Raw genomic sequence first — 26,582 nt, 5'->3', positions numbered from 1 at the left:
GCTCAGATCATGTGAGAGAAACCAGAATAATGTGAAGAATTTCAAACAGAAAAAAGTCACACTTAAAACTTCAACGTTTTGCGCCCCCCCCCCCCCCCAAGCACAGAGCTCACGCAGATAGGCTTGTCAATGTAAAAAAAAAAAAGAAAAAAAGAAAAGAAAAAGATCCTTGTGGGTATTTGTACTTAAAAATATGCTGTAGTCATAATTAAAATTCCATGTGGTTTCCCTTATTTTGATGCAGAAGCCTCATTAAAACCCTTGATGTGGGGCCCTGCCAGTAAACTCCAATATGGTTTTGAATTCATTTCTACACCCCCTCACCTTCTCTATTTTACCTGATACATTTTGCTGATGTTTTTATTACCCATCACATGCCAGAATCACTGTATTTTTTTGGCTTACAGATGCCAGCTAATGGAAATTGACATTCATTTTTCAATTAATGAGCTCTGGTTGTGGTTTATTGAAAACAATGCAACAAATTTCTGCTAGGCTTACAGAATTCTGACCAATCACTTCTAGTCATCTGAGACTGTAATGTCTTGAGGATTAACTCCTTCTGGGCAAAGAGAGCTAATGTGGACTTTAAAGGGATTATACAGTCATTTTTATAACTTACAAAAAATAGAATTTTATGGAATTTCCTTAACCATTTTGTGTTACCAAGAAATGTTTCTGAAACATACTGCAATGTGTTCTGTATAAAGAAATATTAACAACTCGTTACAGGTTCACAGGAGATCCCTTATTTAACAATCCAAGATGAAGAGATGGGATTCTAAACTTAGAAAGACAAAAATAAAGCCCTTCCTAATCTTCAGTTTGTTTATGATAATTGTTGCAGAGGCAAATGATATAATTAAATTTTCTTTCATTGAACGAGGTTATATCTACAAGTTTTAATCTCCGTTTTGTACATGAACTCAGGTACCCTTTTAGATGGACTTCTTGGGTAATCTTAACATTGTGTATTAAACTATGCATACTTGCATAAGTAGCCACGTTACAACTACAATCTTAAAAAAAAAACAGACTTAGACATTCTATCAACTAAAGTAAACAAAATGTATTACCTATTTATAAAAAAGGTCAAGATAAAAGCCTGGAGAGTTAAAGTATTATCACTTCAAGCTAATTTTATAAATGTGAAAAAACAAAACTCAGTAACTGCCCCAGTGATGTGCCTGGTAGCACAGAGCTCCCCTGAGCCAGTTTAAAAACTCCTGACTATATCGTACTGATTTAAATAAAGCCAGTACTGCCAGGAGTTACTTGACGCCCAAGATAAACATGGTGCATCTTCCCAAAGGTCTGGTTTTACTCAACTTGGACACAGGGGATATGGTATAATAATATGATATTATATGGAAGAGAATACAACACTCGGATGAATTTTTATGTAAACAAACAAAAAGTGACTTTAACAAAATTTTGCACTTATAAAGTTTAGACTATGTCCCTCAGATTCCCTACAGCACCCATTTACCCTGCTTCTGCTGGCTGGGGTATCTGAAAGAAAGGCCCAAATTCCTCATTCGCCACTTAGATAATCAATTCTAATTTAAAGCATTAACAGGAGAGCTGAGATCCAGAAAAGGGGAGCCATGTATACTACAAAATCACGCAGCCTGCAAGATGCAGAGCCATGACTTCTGACCTCTTTGCAATCTTAGTTACTCTTAAGGAATTTGGTTGACACAATTCCAGGTACATGTATTTCTTGCCTTAAAAATCTAACTTTGTCTAAAAATATTTAAGTAGGCTCTTCTGGTGCCTATGTGTTGCCTGGTGAGAATGACTATCTTTGGGATATACTGACAACTCTTTGAGGTCTTGTTGGATCTAATATGCTAAATCATGGGCAATTAGTTCAGTTACTCATGGCATAATGTGAATGAGATCTAGGTGAAGGGTTTGATTCCCTGAGGACCTGCTGGTTTCCTATAGACGCATTTCATTCCGGATCTGCTATCTGTACCTCTGGCCACAGTCAGATAGCATGCAAAGGATCGCAGCTCTCCTAAAGAGAGCTGTCAGAACGTTGCTCATTAACACAGCAGCAGCAAAACCTAATATATACAGGGAGAATATATCAATAAAATGTCCATGAAGCTCAAATATAAATAGAATCAATATTAAAAGTAAAAAAAAAATCTGGTCTCTTCCTCCCAAGGTCTATGGGGAAAAAGGAAACAGCCTCTGTTTACCCACCGGGTTTCCTGGATCTTCAGAGCAAGTAGAAAGCGTGGTGGAAGGAGTGGAACCAAAAAAGATAAGGGGGAAATAAAAGAGAACCTCTGATTTTTCAGGTCCTGTGGCCTGCAATCCCCCACTGGCATCTCTTACACACTGTTTTCTAGCATTAGTGAGCTTGGGTCATGTTTGGTTAACTAAAGAATGGGCTGCTGAGGGTAGAGATTTGTCTAATCATTGATCTGTCCCCCCTCTAGTCCTTAATCACAACACTACTTGACACCTTTACCTAGCACTTTCACATACATCTTCTCAGTAAGTAGACCCTCAGGAAATCAAGATTGGTAGAGAATGGGCAAGGCGATCTCTAGAATGAGAGAAAGCAGGAGTTTGGGAGTAATAAAACACTGGGTACTTGGTATTTGGGGCGGTCAGCTGGGAAACACTGGACCCACGCATCGTCCCCTCTCCGCAGCGGGATTTACACATCCCAGCTGAGGAGGCAGGTCAGCCACAGCAAAGGAAGACGGGCCCCGAGGCCAGGTGGAACTGTGCTGGCACACACAGAGTCCCCTGCCCCACTCTGTAATGTGAGGGCATATATGTACAGAATGAAAAGCCATCATACCTCTCCCCAATGAGGTGTTAACTTCAAAGCTTCATTGGGACCTTTTAAATGGTAAGAGTTATTGCTTCGACAAAATCTCAAATAAAGCCCAAGAATTTTTTATTGACCCATTCACGGCATTCCTTCTATGGGGAACGTATAATAACTCAAGATCACCACAGAGCTGCCTTCCTTAAAGAATCTTCTTTCCCTTCCACAACAGCATTGGCTGCCCTGCCCCAACTGCTCTATATGTAATTTCCTATTTCTCTCTTGTTCCAATAGCATTTTCTTTCCATTATCTATTGGGCCCTTAAAAGTCACTGCTTTACTGAATTATTAGCTATTTCTTAGCCTGTTACCTCCCAACTATAAAGTGAGCTTTAGGGATCCCTGGGTGGCGCAGCGGTTTGGCGCCTGCCTTTGGCCCAGGGCGCGATCCCGGAGACCTGGGATCGAATCCCACGTCAGGCTCCCGGTGCATGGAGCCTGCTTCTCCCTCTGCCTGTGTCTCTGCCTCGCTCTCTCTCTCTCTGTGTGTGACTATCATAAATAAAAAAAAAAAAAAAAAAAAAAGTGAGCTTTGGGTGGTAAAGGTCACTGATTTCTTTTCCTCCCACAGCCCTTCTACACCGTAGGAGCTTAAGTTCTTTGGGTTTTGCTTTTTAGTGTACATAAATGAATGAATGGATAAAATGAATGAAAAAGAAAATTAGTCTAGGGGTCAGGAATTCGGTATGATAGTTGGTACATTTTTGACACATTAAAAAAATAGAATAAGCATTAAAGCAATGATGACATCAAACCTAACATGTATTCCAGTACCACTCCAAACTACATATCCTTGTAAAACTCTTTAAAGAGTGCTCAAAGCTCTCCCCAAGCATCATTACATCACTTGACCTCACATTTCAGACAATCACCACTAGTGAACAGATACCTCTGTTTTGCCACTGGTATTGTTCCCAGTATCCTTAGAGCCAATATTTGTGTATAAGTCCACGATGGGAGCCATGTGGAGAAGAAGGCGCAAGAGGGCCAGGCCACAAATGCATGGCCTGCGGGAAGGTGAGTTACCACACTCGTCTTCCATAGGATCCCAGGTCAACTGCTGCCACTAAAGTGGTGTTATTTATTTAGAGAAGGTAGTAAAGGGCAGCCCGGGTGGCTCAGCAGTTTAGCGCCTGCCTTCAGCCCAGGGCATGATCCTGGAGACCTGGGATCGAGTCTGTCGGGCTCCCTGCATGGAGCCTGTTTCTGTCTCTGCCTCTCTGTGTGTGTCTCTCATGAATAAATAAATAAAATCTTAAAAAAAAAATAGAGAAGGTAGTAAAGGTAACAGAAGGTAAAACGCACACTCTGTCTGAATTTCTGGCCTAGTATAGAGAGCAAGTACATGACAGTCATCAAGAATCAGAGATGTCCTTTATAGATGGAAGAAATGGGAAGCCTGCAGACTAGGTAGAGATGAGTGACATCACGAAATTAAAAGGTAGTGCTTCTGCTTCCGCTGCCCTGACACAGCATGCTGGTGGGAAACTGCACAGGCTCTGCCTTGAGTTGTCTCAGATCTGCATTCTGTGGAAACACAGCAGGACAGGGAAAAATCTCCCGCTTACACACCACCGTTTCAGGCCACGTAGGGGGTAGAGCCCTAAAACCAGAGGCTGCCATCCCCACCCAGGCACAGGTCAGCCGCTTTCCACAAGATATGACTGAGCACCTCTGCCATGAAGGGGGGGGAAACGAGGAGGAGGCCACTGGCTTATAGGCAGCGTCATCTGTTCTCCTTTTCCAAGGTCATGTCTCCCTGCTCCTCAGTAGAAGCCCTCCTCTTCGTGGCAGAACATACACTCAGGACCCTCCCTGGAGCTTTGCTCAGGCTCTCCCCAGACTCTTGGCCACCTCTCTTCTCTCTGCCAGACCAAGGTGGGGCATGCCCTCTCTTTAAAGCTCACCAATACACGGAAATTCCCACTCTACAAATCCTCATTATCTTTTCTTTATCATAAACGTCTTGAACATTTTTGTATGTGAATTTTACTCCCAAGAATTTTAAAGTATAATCATTGCTTCTAGAGAAGTATTTTCACTTTCCAACTAAAAGTAAAGCAAATTAAGAATAAGAACCATGGGGCACCTGGGGGGCTCAGGGTTTGAGCATCTGCCTTCAGTCCAGGGCCTGATCCTGGAATCCCAAGACTGAGTCCCACATTGGGCTCCCTACATGGAACCTGCTTCTCCCTCTGCCTGTGTCTCTGCATCTCTCTCTCTCTCTCTCTCTCTCTGTCTCCCATGAATAAATAAAATCTTAAAAAAAAAAAAAAGAATAAAAACCATGTATCCTTTTAGATCCTACCTAGCACATATTACGGTGCTGAGAAAAGATGGGTACTTCCCCAAAACGTGCTACACAGATGAATTACTAGCATAGTCTCAAACAGGCAACATGACAGAAGCAGGAATGTTATGTAAATATTATCCAAAAATGAGTTTTAGGCTATATGCAGAATAGTACTTTGCATTTTCCACATTGAGGTTTTAAGGGATCTTCACATTAATTTTCTTAATTTCCCTGAATTTGTCCCCTCACACTAAAATGACCAAGTCTTTATCACTAAATTAGTTTTACTTAGAATCACATTAGATAATAATAGGAAAAATATACCCTCTATGGGAGAAGTGTAATGGATCATACCGATAGAGAAGAAACAACCAGCAAAAAAGAGAATGTGAAACCAATTTTTTTAAGATAATGAAAGGTCAGACTAGCAAACTCCATAGTTTTGCAAAAGAGAGGAAAAGTGCCTCAACTATCCAGGATAAATATTTATTTTCCGTGTTGTAATGAATTGTACTTTTCCACTGCATGCTCACAAATTCTCAAAGACCAGCTGATCCTAAGTCTAAGAAAGTATGCTATGCCGAAGGAAAGAGAGAGGGGAAAAAAAAAAAACAACAACCTGGCAGTTTCCAGAAACTCCAACCATTCCTTAAACCCACCCAAATTTTGAGGATATTGTTGGAATAATGTATTTCCTCTTTTGAAGGGAAAGAAGGCAGGCGGTGGGAGATGTGGGAGTGGACGCGTATGCACATAGGGAGGGAGAGTAAGGAACCAGAGGGTTGGGGGGGAGAGGAACGGAGGAAAAATGAGAGAGATCTTCTTGCTAGGCCTTGATTAAGAACTTTTTAAGGGCTAGGAAGGGTGGGTAGTCTTTGAAACCAGATCTGCTGCAGGAAGGAGGCCAGCACCCAGGACACCGTGTCTTTCAGAAGGGGCCACCCACGGTGCCGTGGCGGTCATATGACTGCTCTGTCACATCCTGAAGCCATTTCCAGCCCATGCACACGTCTGTGCTCCCATTTAGAGAGGATGGGATATATTGGGAACACACATATGGAAACACTTTCAGAGAATCAGTTTCCATGAAATTCATAATGAGCCAAGTGGCTTCAGATGTGGTTGCGTTCCTCCGATTAGCCAGAAAAAAAAAAAAAAATGGGAAGGAAAAAAGGGACAAATCCACCCTTTCAGACCTTATTTCAGTTTCAGAGAAATTAAAAACCACTAATGACTTATGGCTACCAAAACATGGAGCCACAATTAAGAGAGGACAAACTAGGAAAAAAGAGGGAAAGAGGTTTAAAAGCAGCAAGTCTTCCCCTCCTAAAAATAACAGCTTCAATATCAGTAATCTTATCTCTAATCAGGGGGAGGCTTTCCTGTGATGGGATCTGCCTAGAGTGGCATAATTCAGGACATCCTGGCAGGATGCGGTGCGCATGCGCACGCGGAGGGGGGGTTGGGGGGGCGATGGGGAGGGAGGCAGAGGCTCCGCGACCAGCTCTTATTTGATAACATATGTGGCCAATTAAGATTATTTTAAAAATTGCAACTAAATGATAAATTGTTCCTAAGTAAATCTTTCAAAAAAGCCTGAATGCAGAGGGGACGGCCTGGTATTTTCCTGTGGCCTGTGCTAGTGGTAACTCAGACTATATTAAAAGCAGAAATTTATGAACTGGTTGAGATGTTATATATTAGACACCAAAGCCCGGCTGATAGGAGGGCATGAAATACAAGAAGGGAACAAATGGGGGAGGGTTTTTAAAGAGGGGACATATAACTGACATCAGTAAGTTAAAAACTTATTTTTATACTGAAACAACAACAAAAAAGAAAACAGGCGTATTATGGAGTAGAATTCACATGAAATTTTAAGATAAAACAAGAGACCTGAAAATGCTCTCCTTGCAGGAGCTGGGGTTGTTTGGGGTTATGTCAATAGACTGGGGGAGAGCAGGAGCAGTCAAGGTGCCCTGGAGTTTCCTTTGACTTTGGGGTACTTCAGTGGAAAAATCTGAGGAGCGTTTTTCTGGAGTTTTGGGAGCAAGCCTGAACCCATTGTGTAGGAATGCTGTGACTCCAGGATCCTTGATGATGGGCTGGGAACCCACACTGGTTGTTGCTCACCAGAGCAGTCTTTGCTCGCTCCAACCAGAGGAATCCTATAAGCAACTGAATATTCATGGTATCCCTTGCTGCTGCCAGTTTTACTAAGAGGAAAGACTGGCTAACCAGACAAGGAGAGGAGACGGCTCTGACCTGCAGAGGATGTTCATTGAAGTGCGTCTACCTGCATGATGGCACTGAATCCTCCCAAAGGCCCTGAGAGGTAGACAATGTCACCTGACTCCATACTTGCAGATGACCAGCTGAAGCTCAGAGAAGGGAAGTGATTTCCTCAAAGTGACAGACCACTACTGGGTGGCCTGGGACCTGGCCCCAGACCCATGGGGCTCAGCTGCCCCGGCCTCCTCCACATGCAGGGAATCAGTGTCCCTTTTGTGCCAATCCTAACTGCTTGGCCGTGCCCGCCTGATGGGCTGTCATGAAAAGGGGCCTGATCAATGATCAAAGAGAGCCCTGGGGATGAGGATGGGGATAGGGATGGAGATGGGGATGAGGATGCAGATGGGAGGTGAAATGGGGAGCCGGATGTGTGCCACCTATTTGCCACACTTGACTCAGCCCCCAGGTTCTCATGTTGTCTTTGCCACTGATGTTCTAAGAAATCTTGGGCCAATCGGGTTTTCTGTTCATCGGGTACTCTCATCAGTTAAGACTCTTGTCAGTGACAACTGGCAAAAGGACACAGCAAGTAGCAAACATCTCCATCTCAGAAGGGCATTCCTTCCTACCAGTACCATGTGAACTAGTGGGGCCAGAGGGGGAAAACATTGAAAAGACTGGGTCCAAACTAGAAAAGACATGAGTTGAGGATCATTATCTCAAAGTCCCCTTGTATCCAACCCCAACCCCCACCTCCGGGCCAACTGAACTCTTCTGTAAAAAAGCAAGGACAGCAAATCACAGCCTCAAGGACCACATTCCACCACGCCCCCAAATGCACATGCTGTCCTATCAGCTTGAGCTTCAATTCTCAACCTTCTAAAGTAGGAAGAGCTCCGCTCCCCTCAATCTAGCACTGATCCATCCAGGGGGAGCCAGAGAGGCCCAGGAGAAGGGTCAGCCCCAGGCAGTATCACTTAAAACCTGAGAAGCTTGGAGCTCCAGTTTTTTCAAATAGAATTCCTCTCCTGGGGCACCTGAGTGGCTCAGTAGTTGAGCATTTGCCTTTGGCTCAGGGCCTGATCCAGGGATCCTGGGATGGAGTCCTGAATCAGGGTCCCCACAGGGAGCCTGCTTCTCCCTCATCCTATGCCTCTGCCTCTCTCCCTCTGTCTCTCATGGAAAGAATTCCCCTCCAAAGGCTTGGCACCCTGCTATGTCCCAACAGCCCTGAGGTTACCCTGGACCTTAAAGCACCTAACTCAAAACACCCAATGCCTCAAGACCCAGAGTTTGAACCAGATCACCGAAGTATTATTCAGTCTGTGTTAACTCCAAGGGGTACAGCTATGACGGGTCTGACACAATCCATATTAGTATCAAGGATCAAAGCCACAGGCTTGAGCCTCCAACTGTATCCTAGCCTCTGTTTGCCCTCTCTCCCTCTACAGTGAGATCTACACACTGACCTGCTTTCCGGAGCAGGCCTGGGCTGGTCATACCCTGGGATGGGTTCCTGCCCCAGGAGGAAAATACAAGGTGGCTTCCTGGCTGGGACAGAAGGTTGCTTTAGAGTCAAGACTCACAATTGTGTATGTATTGTATCTTCTGCCCACATGGCTTATCTAGGTTCCTGAATCCTTATCTTGTCCAACTTACTGGTCCCACGGGATCTTCCTTGCTCACTGCTGCCTACCTGTTCTGCGAGTTCGTGCCATGCTTCTTACTCATTTCTAGATCTCTGTGCACATTTCTAGATCTCTCTAGACACATGATAAAACATCTGCTAGAATGACAGTCTTGGCCCAATTTGCCTTTCTGGTCTTGTCTCTCACTCCACTTCTTCATCAACTCTACAATCCAGGCAAACTGGATGTTCTTCCATTTTCTGGACTACCCCCCACCCCCCACATTTCCCTCACGTCCTGGGTTTACATGATTCCCTCAGGCCTCAGTATCCCCACCCCCACCCTAACTCAGGCCCTTGAAATTCTAAGCAGCCTTTAAAGTCTACCTCACAATCCCCCTCTGCTTCAAAGATTCTGCTCGTGTCCCTGCTTTAGCCCACTGGGACCTCTCTCTCCTTCTTCTGCCCTGACTTCTCCACTCATATCTCTCTTAAAGCTGGCACAAGAAGAGGAGCTACCACTACTTTATCACTGCCACTAGCCCATAAATTCCTTGAGAACAGGCTCTGTCCTGCTTATCTGGAAATGCACCGTGGCTCTTCTCAGAGTGACACACAGAGTGTTTAAGTGCATGTGTGAGGAAAATGAGATGGTGACCAATTCTCTAATTGTGGGCTGTGTACGCCTTCTGATTTCTGCTCGTCCATCTTTAGCCAACTGCTTTTCCTGACCTACCATCCCTGTGCTTACTGGGACCCCAAGGCCTTAAGGTTGTTCGTTCCAGATCCATAACTTTGCCCTGGCCACAAGTTTTGGGGTGTCCCTCTTGTTCTAACCTGTTCCCGGTTTGTTCCCCTATCCTAAAAAACAAAAACTCTTTTTTGCTTTTTTTCGGCCCAAACAGACTATCTTGTGCCATATCAACAGTGACTCTCAAAAGTAATAAATACAAAAGAACGTCTCAAATTCACATACTGCTTTTAAGTTGTCCCTGCTTTTACGTACCTCTGGTTTTACCTCCTGTGAGGTAGCCTGACAGATAGCAACTGATAATGAAGCTCAGGCAAAAAAGAACATACCAAGGATGTAGTCATTTAGTGCCACGGCCTCAATGAAGTTGTTGAGTTTCCCAATCTGTGTCCCTTTTCCCCACCGGGCTTGTCTCATTAGCATCTAAAGATTTTTCATCCTAAGAGAAATCCTGATGGGGAAAGGATGGTATTTCTTTAACAACAGGGGAACATCTCAATTGAATTTTTTTTATAAAGTGATGACAGGCATGCCTTCTCACGTTGGAGGTTTAGATCCAGATCCAGTAATATCATAAAACCAACTACCAACTTTTATTTAACTTCAAAACGGATTCACTTCGAAAAGTTTCTTTTGCTTTGTTTCTAGAGTTTAGCCTAAAACCACGCACAAGAGACTCCATACTGTCCTGAGACAATGCTCCTCATAGAACTTCCGAATCCAAATGTAGTGCTAACAGTAACTCATTCCTCTGACTGTCTCAGAGTTTTTCTACTCAAGCCTTGCACACGGAATTAACTCAAAACTTCTGCAAGAAAAACGTCCTTTTTAGAGTTTGATTTGGCATCAGTTTCAAAGAGCTGTTTGTATATTTTAGAATATGTAGAATTTTCCTTTGATTGAAACCTCTCTTTTAACAATGGACAAGAGATGATTTCTCTTCTGAGTGATTTAAACAAAAACAAACACATCTTAGTTACATAGAGCCTTGTTCTCAAAGCGGTTTTTTTGAGAAAAATCAAACCCTACAGATTGTTAAGCATTTGGCAAAAGCCTTCAAACAGCCAAAGCCAAATAGTGAACTTTTCCTTGTTGTCGGAGATAAACAAATACTAGAGCAAATAGAAAAAAAAGAAAAAAAATAGGACCTCCTTTCACTTTCTACTCTGCCCGATAACATTCTCCTCTCAATACACACACCCACCCCTTCAGAGGGGTTTCATCCTCAATGTTTACTTCTGGTGCTATAGTAATAAACTCGCCACAAATGGACATTTTCAACATCTGTTTGTGGCTGCTCCCAGATTCCCAGTATTGCTTTAGGACATGAAGCCCTCTGTCTCCCAAGTGTAAACAGACACACCTAATTATGTATTAAGGTGTCTGAGAAGAGCTACTTGTTTTGATGACCAAAAAAAAAAAAGAGAGAGAGAGAGAGAGAGAGTAAGCCCAGTCCTCTCAGTGTGCTGCAAGACAAGTAGTATAGTCCAGTGGCAGCTCCTCCTCAAACAGTGGAAGTTCTCTGCCTGCCACGGACAAAACCCCAGTCCTGTTATTCCCAGCCTGGGAATATAGTCTACTGAGTCTACTCCAGATGTGGACCAAAAGAGCTGATGACTGGTCAAGAGAGATGGTGCTGTCACAGATCCAGGGCAAAAATCTATTCAGTCTCTTCATAAGGATTTAATTTTAGGGTAAAAGAGGAAAGAGCAAAGGAGGAGGAGATAATTGGAGGGTAGCATTTTTCTTCTTCAGATCACAAGGGCCATGTACAGCAATAACAGATTAAAAAAAAAAAATGTCAGCTCTATTGGCAGCGTAGCAGGAGAAAACGATTCTAGAGCATTGGACTATCAGCCAGGGATGTGAGTTCTGGTCAACAGCACTGTCCTGAGTGAGCAGGGCAACCACATGGAGTCCCTTCCTCTCCCTGGCCCCCACATTCCTGGTCAGTAAAATGACACAATTTAACTAAGTCTTCTCCATGGATTTCCAGCTCCAAAATTCTGATTCTGCTACACATGAGGCAAACTTGAAAATTCCAAAATATCTTTAACAATTCTATTAGAGGGACGCCTGGGTGGCTCAGTGGTTGAGCGTCTCTGCCTTCAGCTCAGGTCATGATCTAGGGGTCCTGGAATCAAGTCTCGCATCAGGCTCCCTGCTAGGAGCCTGCTTTTGCCTCTGCCTGTGTCTCTGCCTCTCTGTGTGTCTCTCATGAATAAACAAAATCTATAAAAAATTTTACTAGAAATACTGTTCCTCTAAAGAAAGGTGCCCATTCATTAAAACATAATACTACATTTTTTTTAAAAATGGGTATATGCACTGTGCAAGAAATACCCAGGCTTCCTCTCCAGATACTAATGTCAATTAGAAAATCTAGAATATTTTTCCACAAAATAAAAAAATATAATTGTTAACAACAGTTTGGAATAGAGGCCAAAAGAAAATGAGAACACTATTAGCTTTGTATGAAAGCCTTCCATTATTAAATTGAGCAGTAAAGAGGGTTAAAAATTAGCTTTAGGCTCACACATTCGATGAGAAGTATGATGGGAGCTCTTTCTCTTTTCTCTTTGTTCTTGGTTTCTCAAGTAAATTGTTTTGACCTGAACTATCTGAAGTTAAAATAAATCACATTTGACATCAACCTTTCCAACTCTGGCAAGATAGGACGTATTGTTAGGCATCATTCAAGCAGCCTCGGTTTCCCTGTCCCACATGTAAAAATACGTACTTTAAGGTTTTAAGATTTTATTAATATGCACATTTTTAATCTCTAGAATAAAATTCAGATTTAAAATCCCTACAATAAAATTTGGATTTACAAAAGTAGGAGGGGGACTGTTTCCACTGTTATTTCTGGCAGGAACTTCACTTTATTTTCGGCACTCTGACCTTTATAAAGCATGAACATTGGCTATTTAGTAAGGATTGCTGGTGTTCTGTCCCCCATGTGTCGCCTGGAAAGACCAAAGTGATAAAACTCCCTCCGAGGATGATATCCAGCAGGCTCTATAGCGAAGTCTGTTTCTGATATGGGGAGACTCCTATGACAAAAGCATAGTGAGGAAAGCACATGTGGAACTGAAAGACTTGAGGCTGAGGGTTGACTCTCCTGCTCTTTCACTCTGTGACTTAGGTCAAGTCTCTAAAGGTCTCTGAGCCCTGATTTTCTCCTGGCAAAACAGAAGCTATCGTGGCATCTATACTCCAATAAGCTGTCATGGAGATTAAATGAGATAATGTCTATGAAAGTTCTTTCTCTGTATTTAAAATTCTATCTAGTGGTGCCTGGGTAGTTCAACAGGTTAAGCATCTGACTCTTGATTTTGGCTTAAGTCATGATCTCAGGGTGGTGGGATCGAGCCCCACATCTGCTCCATGCTCAGGGGGTAGTCTGCTTGAGATTCTCTCTCCCTCTGCCCCTCCCCCCCCTTCTCATGCTCTCTCTCTATCTCTCTCTGAAATAAATGAATCTTTAAAAAATACTATCTAAATATTATCCTTATTAATGCCTGGTTTTTACTATCAGTTTTGGACTTAGCTGTGATAGCTGCCCATTTTCCTCAACACTGAATTTATCTGAGAATACATGGTGTCATTGTCTGTAAGCTTTCATTTCTGCCATCAGAAAAGCTACTGTTATGGATGACAGGAGTGTGTCCTGAGTCTTTTCGATTTCCTCGATCTCCGGAGCTCTGGAATTAGTAGAAGTATTCAAGCTTCCCCACAAGGAGGCTTCCTCCCTCCTGATGGTACCTTCAGTTTTTCTCCACATGCTCTGAGCATCTGCCTGAGTCTCCATCTCTCCTGGCTGACCCAGCCTTCAGGCCAGCATCCTCTGGGACAGTAGCCTGACCTGCAATTATAACCCACTTGTCACCTAGCTGTACCGGGCCATGCACCTCCTCACACGTAGTATGATGCTGTGGGGGAATCCACAGCCCTGACTCTCAGAACAATCGGTACAGATCTCGTCATTCATCCCTCAGTGCTAGCCCATTTGTTATATATGTATTAGAGCCCTCGTGCCACCTCTATGGGTAGTTGAGTTGTACCTCAATGTGAATGGCTCCAATCTGCCTTCTACATAGCCTAAGTGGTACTGCTTATTTGATTTTTATAAACTATTAGAAAGATCTGTTTCAAACTTTGAACTGGAAGTTCTATTTATAGTTTGAGATGGTACTTTTTTTATTAAAATGTTGGCAGGAAGACCCTTGGGTGAGGTTCACTTTGGTGAAACAGTTTTTCTTTTTTAGGCACCAGGCAACATGGCAAAGATAGAGCAGGGTAAAGCAGCATAGCCATCTACAGGGACCCACCCGGGGCTGGGGCTGGGGCTCTGGAAGTCCAAGGCTGCCACTTGAAATACTAGCTTGGGAAGTCTACATGGGGCTGAGACATAACCACAGCTCTGGCTTTCTAGTCCTAAAGTCCTAGCTTTATCTGGTTACCACTTCTGTGATGATTTTCAATATGATACTCCTGGGTGGTAGCAAAAAAAGAACAGTACCCAAGGCCTAAACATGAGCATGATCAAACCACCCTTCATCTGAAGAGGAAGGAAATTAATTATACACATTTGTACACTGAGATTCAGAACTCCTGGGCTCCTGAGGAGAAAACACCCCTCTTTCAAATTAGTACAGCACACACTGTCTTTACATTTTAATCCTTTCACAAGTGGCTTTTTTTTCTCTCTCTCTTCAGTGGCTTGTTACCTGCTGTTTCTCAATCGAGTTTTGTCTCTACCTTACACTGAGTCTTTGACCTCTATTCTCCATTACTGTCCTATTCTAAAGGGCAAAGCCAGGGAGAAAGGTTAAAACTAGGTTTGACAGTCAACCTCTGACCAAGAATTCTGATCTGTAAAGTTTTCACAGCCATTGGAATTATTCTGGATTTCCCATCATAAAAGAGGATGATACTCTTTGAATTGTATCTTATTTTGCATCCTACGAGCTTCTAAAACTCAAAATAAATTTTAAGTTGATTAGGTCACTGCTCCCAAGACGCTGATTTTACTGCTTTCCTTCTTTTCTTTAAAAATGGTTATACCGGGCAACCCGCGTGGCTCAGCGGTTTAGTGCCACCTTCAGCCCAGAGCCTGATCCTGGAGACCCGGATGGAGTCCCTACATGGAGCCTGCTTCTCCCTCTGCCTGTGTCTCTGCCTCTGTGTGTGTGTGTGTGTGTGTCTCATGAATAAATAAATAAAATCTTAAAAAATAAATGGTTATACCAGTTTTCAGCATATACCTCTGAACCTTGGGATTCCAGGAAGAAGAGGAAGCCTATGCCCATGGAGAGTAGGACTTTTGTGACTTTTCAAACAGGAAATGTTAAGAAGTGCTCATATATTCTCAAGATCTTGAAGCTAATTCCTAGAGAAACTAACTGAAGGTTGGGGTGGGGAGGAGATCTCTTTTTAAGGCCCAGAGTTTGGAAAGAATCTGAGATGGGAGTGATAGCTGACTACAACACTTATTCTAATCATCTCAGCTTTTTAAAGCTTCCTCCTCTACCCTTAGTCTGTTTTTACAACATTCTACTTAGAACAAGTTCCTCCTCCCTTATCAATTCAAGTTCTTTCCAATTTCAAATATGCCCCCATTTCTCAATCCTCTGGGAAGAAGTGGTTCTGGGTGGTTCCTCCATTCACAGGGAGGGCAAATGCTGATGCCTCACATAGCCCTACTTTGTTCAAATGCAAAATATTAGTTTGCAAGCCTGAGGTAACTAACCACAAACCCCTTGCTCAGGGGTCTCTTCTTTTCAGGGCTTTCGCCACACACTTCTCGGTATGAGCACCTGCAGAGGCAGCTCAGTCACACCCATGTGGCGATTTTCATTTCATTCCATCTTAAAAGCAATAAAAGGAACTGGTATGTATAAAGGCTATGAAATATCTAAAAATATACTCCCTAATATTTGAAGAGGGTGAGGGGAACATACCATGCGGGTCAGTCCCCCAAATTAATCTCATCATTGTGCTTCAACTGCACTGAAATCTGTGTTTGCACAGTGCCAAGGAAGGGGAGCTCCTGGAAATAATCAGATTAATGTGTCAATGAAAACAACCAAACCAAGCATTTCAGCTCTCGAAATGGATTTCTCGCCTGAATTTTCCAGGTTGGTGGTTCTGTATTCACCCAATAAATCAAGTAATTCCTGAATTACAGCTTCACTATGGGGTGTATAAACAATGTCTAAAGGTTAGCTAAAATCTTATAAGATATAATATTATTCTTTTTAAAGCAGACTGACGATTGGGGGAAAGCACTGCTAAAACGTTTTGATGACTGAGGGAAAATACTTGCGCCAGTCCAGAGCGTCCCCGTCCCCACTGCTTTCAGGCGAGTATTAGCCACCATCCTCCTACGGGGTGACTACCACAGCCTCCCCGACACACTCTTGCTTCCTCTCTCATCCTCTTACACAATTCTCCCCCAAACAGCCAGAGAGGGACCTTCTGAAACTAGCAATCCATTTATATCACGACTTTGCTTAAAATCTGTCCATGGCTTCTCACTACGTGGACCAGGAAACCCAAACTTCTGCTTCTGAGCAGCAGAGGCCCGGCATTCCCTGGAGCAGCGATCTCTCTGACTCCACCTCATTTTCTACACACTCCAAAACACAGCCATTCCTCTTCCCACTCCAGGGCCTTTGCACCAGCCTTCCCTGCTGCCTGCAATGAGCTTCACAGGGCTGACTCTTTCTTGTAAATTTAGATTTCAGCTTCCTCATAACATCACCCTATTTTGCTTTCCTCACAGTACATAGCCCTAGATAATACTTTCTTATTCGGTTGCCTACTTTTACCCTTTTACAGCTAACATTTATTACCAGGTATTATTCCAAGAGCTTTACATACTTAATTCTTTTGTCCTCATAATGACCATTTGAGGTTGGTGGTATTATTATTATTAGCCCATTTCACAGATGAAGAAATTGTGGTACAGACAAACTAAGTAATATTCCCAAGATCACATAGCAAGTGAGTCAAAAAGCCTAGATTTAAACCCAGAGAGTCTGGCTCCAAAGACTGATTGTTTAAATCACTAAATCATATGCCCCAGAAAAAGCTCCCTGAGCTTTTCTTACTCACCATTGTACCTCCGGTGACTAGAACAGAGTCAATTAATGAGTATATTTAATGTCAACAATAATTTGTATTAATAAAGACATTTATCATGTGGTCTAAAATACTATGATAGCAATGTTTCACTAAAAGGAACTTTATTATAATTCTGTTTTATGAATTATAAATGAATTATAAATGAATAATCCCATTTATTCTGTTATTAATAGAATTCACCTGTTCTTTTGTTGTTATAACCTTTAGCTTACAAGATTCTCAACTCTCCCAGAAGATAAGTTAGTCTTTATTATAGCCATTCTCAGATAGAGTGTATAATAGATAAGTTACATAAAACCATGCTAGGGTATGTAAAATGTCAATAAAACAAAGTTTTTTCTTCATTTTAATAAAGCCGTGGTTTCAAACTGCCTGCAGACTTGGACAAACATGCACATATATGACGCTTCACCTTGAACAGAAGTTTGGCTGTGGTCAAGTGTCAAGATCTGAAAGTACAGATTTTTGCCACCAATTAACCTGATCCTAGATTGCTCCTTATCAGAATCAACTGAAGCACAAAACAAAGCGATTCTTGACATCTATAGTAGGTCTCCCTACGAATTTAATTAAGAAATCAAATACTATGCTAGCTTTTATTTTTATTATTGGTGGCGATATTTAGATTTCTGGTGTGCTGGTCGCTCAATGTTTCTGAGAGAAACAAGCCTTATTTAGCAACCTAGCCATTCAAAATTATGGACCTTGGAGAAGATCTAGCCCAATTTATTTCACACATAAGGAACCTAAGGCCCATAGAAGTTAAGTGAGCTTCTCAAGAACTCAGAAGCTCATCTAAAAATAGATCGCAGGTTCCTCAATTCCCATCCAAGTGCTGTTTCTAGCATGCTGCCGATGAGGCTGTGAGTCTTTTATCACTGTGCTGCATGCCTGTGCCTTAGAAGGAACATTCTTCTAATTAACCAAAACAATGCAACACCATTTTATTGAGCAACTACTATTTCATTGGTGTTAGGTTCAATGGTCTTTGGGGATGCAGTCCCATTTAAATGCTTCAATCATCTGCTCAGTTAAACAGGTCACCTGAGTAAGTTTTAATAACCCTTCAAAGGTTAATCCAACTATATTAAGTTAATCCAACTATTCATCCAACTATATCAATAATCCACCAAACATCAATGATCTAAATGCACCATTTAAGATGGAGATTGTTAAAATGGATCAAAAAACAGGACCCAACTGTATGTTACCTACAGGAAACCCACTTGAAATATAAATGCACACAGAGATCACATAGAGCAACAGGAACTTGCATTCATGGCTGTTTGGAATGCAACATGGCACAGCCACTTTCGGAAACAGTTTGGCAGTTTCTTACAAAGGTAAATATACTCTTACCATGTGACCCAGCAATTGCACTCCACAGCATTTACCCAGAGAAGTTGAAAAGTTATGTCCACATAAAACGTACACACAGATGTTTATAGGTTCTAAGGTACTCACGCTATCCATGAAGTGCTACAGTGTTACTGAAGGTAGACTTGGGAGTAGTGGTAAATATATATTGCAAATCTGGGGAACCACTAAAAGAAGGTAAAAAGGGAAGTATAACTCAATGACAGGATAAGAACAGAGGGAAAGTAGAATCACATAAAATGTTCAACTAAAACCATGAAAGGAGGAAAAAGAGTGGAAGACAAACAATGAAAAGAAGATAAAGAACAGGGGCAATAAATAAAAAACAGTAACGAATATGGTAGATATTAATCCAACTATATCAATAACTACTCTGAATGTCAATGGTCTAAAATGTGCCTTTTAAAAGACAGAGATTGTCAGAGTGAAACAAAAACCAAGACCCAACCAATGCTTCAAAGGTACAATACCTGTGACACCTACCAATTTCTAAGGTAAAAAAAAAAAAAAAAAAAAAAAACCTTCAACTTTCTCTGTGAACTGTCCAGAGGGCCAAACTCTTTCCTTTTTGGAATCTTTCCGGTCAACTCTCCACTGTACGTTTAAGTAACACTGACACTGACACTGTATTGTTTTCCTCCCTGTGTAGTTGGCGAGTTTGTGGGTTTGTTGTTGTTTTGTTTTTTATTAATGATGAGTACCACAACGCTATTATCAGACTTTTTCCTCTTTTCCAAGTCTGTTTTTATTTCCTTGGTGGTTTTTATTTAGAAAGGGTTCTTCTTAATTAGGTATGGATTTATTGTAACCACATCAATGGGTTTATTATTGATTTATCGTGAATCACTGCTCTCCTTGGCACAGAGTGGAGTGTTTATAACCATCATTATATTTGTTATTATTATTCCATTAACTATAGCATTATTACTAATTACAACAGGGAGCTGGAATGGTGACCATTTTGATTAGAGAGAGAGCGGTAAACTCTGGATATAGGAACATCCATCTTGTTCCAGTCTACTATGCTGGACTGTATTTCTAAGTTTATCGCTTAAAGCCAAAGTGTCTCTGGAAAAGATGACACCTTCCTGGAAAAGATGACACCTCTGAGATATTCAGGGACACTGGTGCCTGAGAAGCATTTTATTTACGTGACTTTCATGGATTTGAGATTCGTGAATTTCTTGAGAGTCACATTAAAAAAAAAAATTAGACGTATAGTCAAATGGGATCCTAGGTTTGCCTCAAACCAAGTCTCTTAAATTCTGTTAAATACCCAATTTAATAATATATGCCTTCCTATACATTTTTTGAGAAAACAATCCAAAAAGGAGTCTGAACAGGACTTTGAACTGTTCAAAATAAAATGTTGTCCAAAAATGACTTTGAATAATTCAAATTAAAGTGCTGTTATTTGTATCTTATCATATAGGATTTTAATTATATGGAAACTTTTTACTTGTTCAGTTACCCCTTTCAATTATATCTTTCCTTTTTCCTTTACAACTATTTCTATGTATTAACAGATCTAAAAGCAAACTTAAAATAATCATCAGTGTCTCTTTCCCCTTTCTACCAACAGAGACAATTAATATTTCCTGAGAAATCGATGCTCATTAAAGTAACAAAATAATACAAAAACACAGAGGGTTTCAAAGAGTCCTGTTTTTCCAGAAAAATGTTAAAGTAGTAGCTGGCTGATACTAACATCTCAAATAATAGGCCTATCAGGAATATTTATATGTATATTCACTTTAAATGTACTGAACAGGTGATACATGCATATATGCATATATATGTAATGGCATAGAGCTAACAGTGTTGCTTCACTCTAAAAGAGATAGTAAAAAATTCTATCATGTAAATAGGGCCATATTTGTGCATATGCAATATGAAATTAAGCAAATGGCAATCGTCATTAGTCTCCCCCACTTCTAGATGTGTTAGCAATTCCTAACAATATTTCCAGCATAAGGGACCCAAAAGCAGGCAGCACTATTGGATAGACTTTTCTGTCGTGAGCAAGTACTTCCCATGAGCATCTACTTACAGAGCATAAAACTAGGACTCAGAGACACTGCAGAGGGTTAGTAGGCTAGTCCTTGGCCCAAGGGAACTTTCCATCTAGGTGGGAAAAGACAGATTTTCTCTATGTTCTTGTCCTATCTTAAGAAACATTATGAAACCACACATGCCAACAAGTGGAACTTTTGTTTTGCAGTCGAAAATATAATTGTTGAAGTAACTCAGAATAAAAGTATAATCTAGCAGAATGGAGCTGATTTTACTTTCCTAAGGAGAAGGCTTTAAGTTGCTTCGGCAGGAGGGCAAGAGATCACTTCTCACTAACATTCTGAGCATTGTTTGTACATTCCAGCATCTACACGTCTGGCATCACAGGGTAACTGTGTCATATTTGCTTATGTCCTCTCCTAAGTAACACTGAAAGCTTCCTGAAGGCACAGACGAGATCTTCGATTTTGGTTTTTGTTTGCTGCCTGCCTATACACATTATAATTATGTGCCAAGTAGTTGCTGAGCTGACTTGATATGATTGAAGTAAGCTAAGAAAAGACTTCCCAGGTAGGAGGGAATGCAAGAGGCTACTACTATATTGGATGAGGCTATAAAACTCCAAGAAGTTCCTGACAGGCAGGAACTATTACTTGAAGTAAATAAGATAAAACCAAATGGGAATAACTGTAAATGATCATACTTGGATCTGAAAAAAATAACTGTAAAAGTGAAAAAAAATTCAGCTTGCCAGAAAATGGCAAGCATGAGGAGACAGAGTGTAGTATGGTCACCAGAGCACTAAAGCCACCACAGTCTCCTCGAACAGAGGCCAAGAATACGGGAGTTTGGTTCTGGGCACCAGGCGTGAAGAGGTATACTAACAAACCGTGGTGTGCCAGGAGACCATGGACCCAGAGACCACGGACCCGGACAAGGAGTGGCAGGAAGCCCTATCATACAGCAAGGGTTTAAAAGAGTGGAGAGGATTGGGGAGAACAAGGAACGTTCAGTGTGGAGAAGGTAAGACGGTCAAAAATGTCAAAACCAGAGCCTTTCCTTTGTTTTAGAGGCATCGTTTTGCTTCCATTTACAGCTTAGTTAATATAATTTCTATTATTTTCCCAAAAAAAGACTTTGACACTTTATTACATGATGGCTATAATTAATGTCAGACCCTAAATTAGAAATCAAAAATTCTATTTGATCATTTGGTTTCAAGCTGGAACTAAAGTATGTTTTGGCATTATTACCAACTGTTAGCAAGTTCTGGAAACAGATGCAGTCTTGCTATGTGTTCTAAATATGAAACACATTGCAGAGAGGCTCGGAGATAAAAATATATACTGCTTATGCACACTCATACTGTGCTATTTCCTGTCCTTATCAGCAATCAAAGTTCCTCCTGTTTTGTCCTTTCTTTGTTGTTCCAGGTGAACAAAATCGTCTCTCTCCTTTTTCCTTTTCTTCTCCCCTTTTCTTCTACATGCCTACCATCTTCTATTTTCCTACCTCCTCTCCCACTGAGAGTTGTCTCATTAGGGATTTACTGAGCACATGCTACATGCCCCAAACCATGCTCAGTTATAAGAATTCAAGACTATGCACGACGCAGCCACTGTGCTTGAGAAGCTTACCTCCGGTAGAAGGTGAAAGGCATACAAGCAAAGGAAGGTATACATCACATGGGAGGTGCATCCGAAGCACAGAGGTGAGAAATGGATGGGCGTAGACAGAGTAATAAACTCTGAGGAAACTGGTGGTTGGGGAAGGGATCCCTTTTGGGAAAGAGGTAGCTGAGATGGATGGACAGGGCCTGAACCAGCAATGTGGCAAAAAGAGCTGGCGGCTGGCATGGAAGTGGGAAGTGTACTTACAGAACACCAGGTATCCTTAGGGAAAAGGAGCATCCTTTACCTGGGAGGGCAGCAAAGTGGCCAGATAAATGGGCTGTTATTTTTAAGCTGCAGTCTGTTCTGTACTTGAACTGATAAGCATCATCACCTAAATGTACTGTTTAGTAAGTGGTCTATGGACAAAACCAAAGAAAAATATTTATTAAAAAATGGACCAAAAGTACGGAAAACCGTGATGTGGGCCATTTTTGGTGACAACTGCTGTGACAGAGGAAGTGTTTCCCCAGGAAGGAATGCATGAAATGCTTTCTTAAAAAGAAGGTATCATTGACAGAGTCAGTGACAAAAGGAAATGGGTGGTGGGGGTAGGGGGGTATTCCCACGCCCAGGGAGAGCAGCTTTGATGTTTTAAAAAATAACATCCTTACAATAGAACAGTACCCAGTGGTAAAAAGAAGTGAGCTACCAAGTCATGGAAAGATATAGAGGGACCTTAAATGCACATGGCAAAGTAAGGGAGAGAAACCGGGCTGAAAAGGCTACAGACCAGGATTCCAATTATAAAACATTCTGAAAAAGGCGAAACTATCGAGAGAGGTAAAAGATCACAGCCTGGGGCTATGGGGGCAGGTAGAGAGGGACAGACAGGTAGAGTCCAGGGGATTTTTAGGGCAACAAAATTATTGTGAAGGACTCTGTAGTGGTGGATACTTGGCATTATGTATTTGACAAAACCCAGAGAAGTGCACAACACTGACAGTGAATGCTCACATAAACTATGGACTTCAGTTAGGAATAATATATCAATATATCGGTTCATCAAATATACCAAATGTACCACACAAATGCAAGAAGTGAATAATAAGACAAAATGCCAGGCAAGTAGGGTAGGGGTGGGGGGGGCTAAGATCCCAGCTCTACTTTATGCTCAATTTTTCTGTAAATCTAGAACTTCTCTATAAGCTTTTAAATAAAGCTCCTCTAAAAAAAATGAAGTATCAATTTAAAAACATATATATATATATATATATATATATATATATATATATATATATATATATAAACAGAGGATCTTTCTACCATTTTGAAGCCAATGACTCAGTAGTTTCTCCACCAGCATTTATCAGATAAGGCAAACTTTGTTAGAAGTCCTAAGAGCAACAAACCCCTGGGCAGAGATCATCTCGCTCCCTGCACAAAATTCTGACACATGCTGATGGGCACTTCTGAGTAATTTGTTCCCATTGGCCCACACAGGCACAAGGAATGAACGGACACACACAGCTGAGGACAGTGCACAGAATCTTCAATAACAATGAAACGAAAACTCAGGTTCCCTTAGTCAAATTGCCTCCACCCTCTTCTTTGTGAACCACAGAAGCCACTGTGTCATTAAAAAATCAAACTTTAATAGCTTTTAGTGAGGCGAGGTTCAAACTCCTAAGTTTTCTCCTACGAAAAGAAAGGCATTGTAGCAAATCTTTCAATAAAATCTGTAGCCATGTCCTTGCCATCCTTGCACACGCATGAGCCCCTTCATTACTCAATCTTTTCTTCACATGTGGGTGGTCGTACATGTATCAAAAAACAAATGTTCACGAACATAGCTGACAAGAACCACGTGTAAAATCAGAGTCAGGCCACATACGCAGGTTCATGCTGAGCTTCCGTACCTCCCGTCTAACTACAAGTAACAGTAAATATCACACAGCCGAGTTCAGTCAGTCCTGTGAATCAGGCCAACTACCCCCACCGATCTAGTCGGAATGGAAACCACTTCTTGGGTCCTCGGCATCAGTAACTCAAAACTCATAGTACGCCGAGGTCCAGGTACGCCCTGAACTTGGGACACCCACCTCCTACTCCCCAGCAATATGATAAAAACATCATCTGTTCGTGTCAGTGGAGAGCCTATCTTCAGAGAAAGCAAGATGAATTTAACGTATAGAATGCCAAAATAACCCAACCAATCACCGTCGAGATAACACAGAGAAGACTACTTAACAACATTCAACTGGGAACACAGGGCTTGCCTTTGTTTAGGGTCTATTAAATTTAATAACTTCCCCCTCTGTGGCTTTAAACAGAGAACTTCTTCAAAATAAGAGTGGCTCCTATTAAACTTAATTACTTGCCCGTGGCTGCTGTGGCAGAGGTGTGTCTACCAAACAGGTGGCTCTTAATAAAGGAATGGTTCTGTAGTAAAAAGTAGATGTTCTAGTGTTTTATTATGGTTGCTTTAACTTTCTGGTTTATTAGTATTAATTGCTGGAGCTTTCCTTTTAACCTCTCTTAAGGCGTCACTCCCTCCTGTGAGTTAAGAGTGGCCCTGTGAAAATAAATGTCCACATATACTTGGCACATTATTGAAGCTGCTGGTTTCAAAACCGGACTCAGGGGACTTGATAGAAACTCGGTTATAAGGGACGTTTAAAAATGAACTGCATCAAACACAGCTGGGGTTGAAATCACACGAAACAACCCCTCCCGATAGGCCTTGAATGATCAAATGGGGTTTTTCCACTGACACTTTCTAGATTTTGTGGTAGTAGTAAAATAATGTTTAGTAACTTTATTTATTAGACTAACGCCTATTCTGCTGACCTTTGGAAATATTATAGTTTAGGGACTAAGAGTCATAAAAACAGAGACATCTTTAATAGTCCTGTGCAGTTGATTAAGTGGAATTTTTTGATATTTAAATATTTTGCAAGAAGAAATTCAAGACCATTTGCTGAAACAAACAAAAACAAAACATGTAACCTTCAAAAAGATTACAATTCTTAACTCTGTCTCACATTTAAAAAAAAAAAATCCTACAAATGTAGAAAAAAATCATCCATACAACCTGCATTGGCCTCTCTCAGAGTAACAAAAGGCAGACAACATATATGACCCTACTCTTATGTCTCTAACTCACGGATCTTACCTCTCTAAGAGACCTCCTGAAAGCATCAGAGAGGTCCATGGGCACAGTGACCAAGACCCCAGAAAAAGGACTATATGAATCCCTTCCACTTCATCTATGCTGAAGAGTGCTACAGACTTAGGTCAATCTAAGCCAATTTACTCAGATGGGTGGGGCAGGCAAGGAGTCATCTGCAGTGAATAGACTTCTGTAGGGTCCCCTCCTTCAAGCTCATACTCTGACCCAAAAGTCAAAGAATCTAACTCAAGAAACAGTTGTTTCTTTTCATACGGGGTAATTACATAAAATACATTTTGAAAGTCTGTAATTATTCACTCACCTAGTATTTTGTAATGACCTGCAGAAAAGTCATTATAAGCTTTGTGCCAAGCCTCAGGAGGGCTTTGAACATCTAAAATGCCATGGCTGATTACCACGATAAAGACATACAATGGTCTGGGTTGTTGTCAGGCTTACTTGTTGTCCTGCCTTGCCACACCTTGCTCTTTGCTGGAATCAGTGAGAAACAATTTTGACTACCTCCATATAGTGAATGTTTAGGATCGTTTAAGATGAAACGAGATAATGTATAAGATCCCTCAGGAATGGAGGATGCTACTTCAATACAGATTGTTATGTGATAAGCCACATTCATCATAATAAATAGGGGAGGAGAGGAAAACCAGTCCCCAGGGCTTCTGATAAGAAGCATTTGATTTTTCTAATTCAGCTGCACAGGAACTAAACCTTGTTACAATAAAGGAAGCCCTACTGATCAATTACATGACAATAATTTATTGTTTAGTCATAAACCTATGACTGTTGTTATTGTTTTTGTTATAATATCGAAGGCGGTTTAAGGTTAAGGAAATATTCCCTGAATCTTGGTATTGTGCCTGTGAACTCCAAGGCATCTCGTGTGGCATCTTTACCTGCAGTAAAGTAGGGAGTGTGGGTAACATACCTTTCAATCATCTTTATTTAGACCTCACTTCCATGAGCGCCATGGCAGGGACAACACACTACAGCATCACTGTCTTTATTGTAATCCATTAAGGTCTGGCATTTGCAGCCACGCTGGAAAAATTACTCAGCAGGAATGCCAAAATAGGAAGTTGTACGATTGGATTTTCTGAAGATCTTTAAGTATATGACATGATGGTCTTTCTTTGGGATGGTCTTTTAGGATGAACTGGAGTATCTTTAGGAACAGTACTTTCTGAAAGATCTCTCTGGTTGCTCTTATTCCTATGATCCCTTGGAAAAGAATAGGATCATGCTATTTTCCAATGTTATAACGAAATAGTTATTTTCTCTTACTGACCTTTTATGGATGGTTCCCAAGTGCTTTTAGCTCTATAAACATTCATTCTAAATCTATACAATAATAATAATAAAACATTGAGTACTTCTCTGTGCTAGGCACTGTGTGCAGTGCTTTATGAATGCCATTTGAGTATTAACTCATTTAAATATTTAAATATTTCAAGAGTTTTTTGTTGTTGTTGTTTTAAATATATTC

General features: G+C 41.3%; 1 protein-coding gene across 10 annotated transcripts in view; it reads right to left on the bottom strand.

Moving 5' to 3' along the window:
- Positions 1-26,582, bottom strand: part of RUNX2 (RUNX family transcription factor 2) — a 326,022-nt gene that overhangs the window by 112,854 nt on the left and 186,586 nt on the right. The window contains exon 9 of one of the 10 annotated variants that reach the window (XR_004804104.2): positions 26,025-26,317. The exons of the other annotated variants lie outside the window; for them this stretch is intronic. The gene's annotated coding sequence lies outside the window, so the exon portion shown is untranslated. The remainder of the gene's footprint in view (positions 1-26,024; positions 26,318-26,582) is intronic. 10 annotated transcript variants of the gene reach the window in all.

The sequence above is a fragment of the Canis lupus genome, chromosome 12, assembly GCF_003254725.2.
Source record: "Canis lupus dingo isolate Sandy chromosome 12, ASM325472v2, whole genome shotgun sequence".
Lineage (NCBI taxonomy): Eukaryota > Metazoa > Chordata > Mammalia > Carnivora > Canidae > Canis > Canis lupus.
The sequence above is the reverse complement of the archived record's forward strand: the minus strand, read 5'-3'. Positions and strand labels throughout refer to the sequence as shown.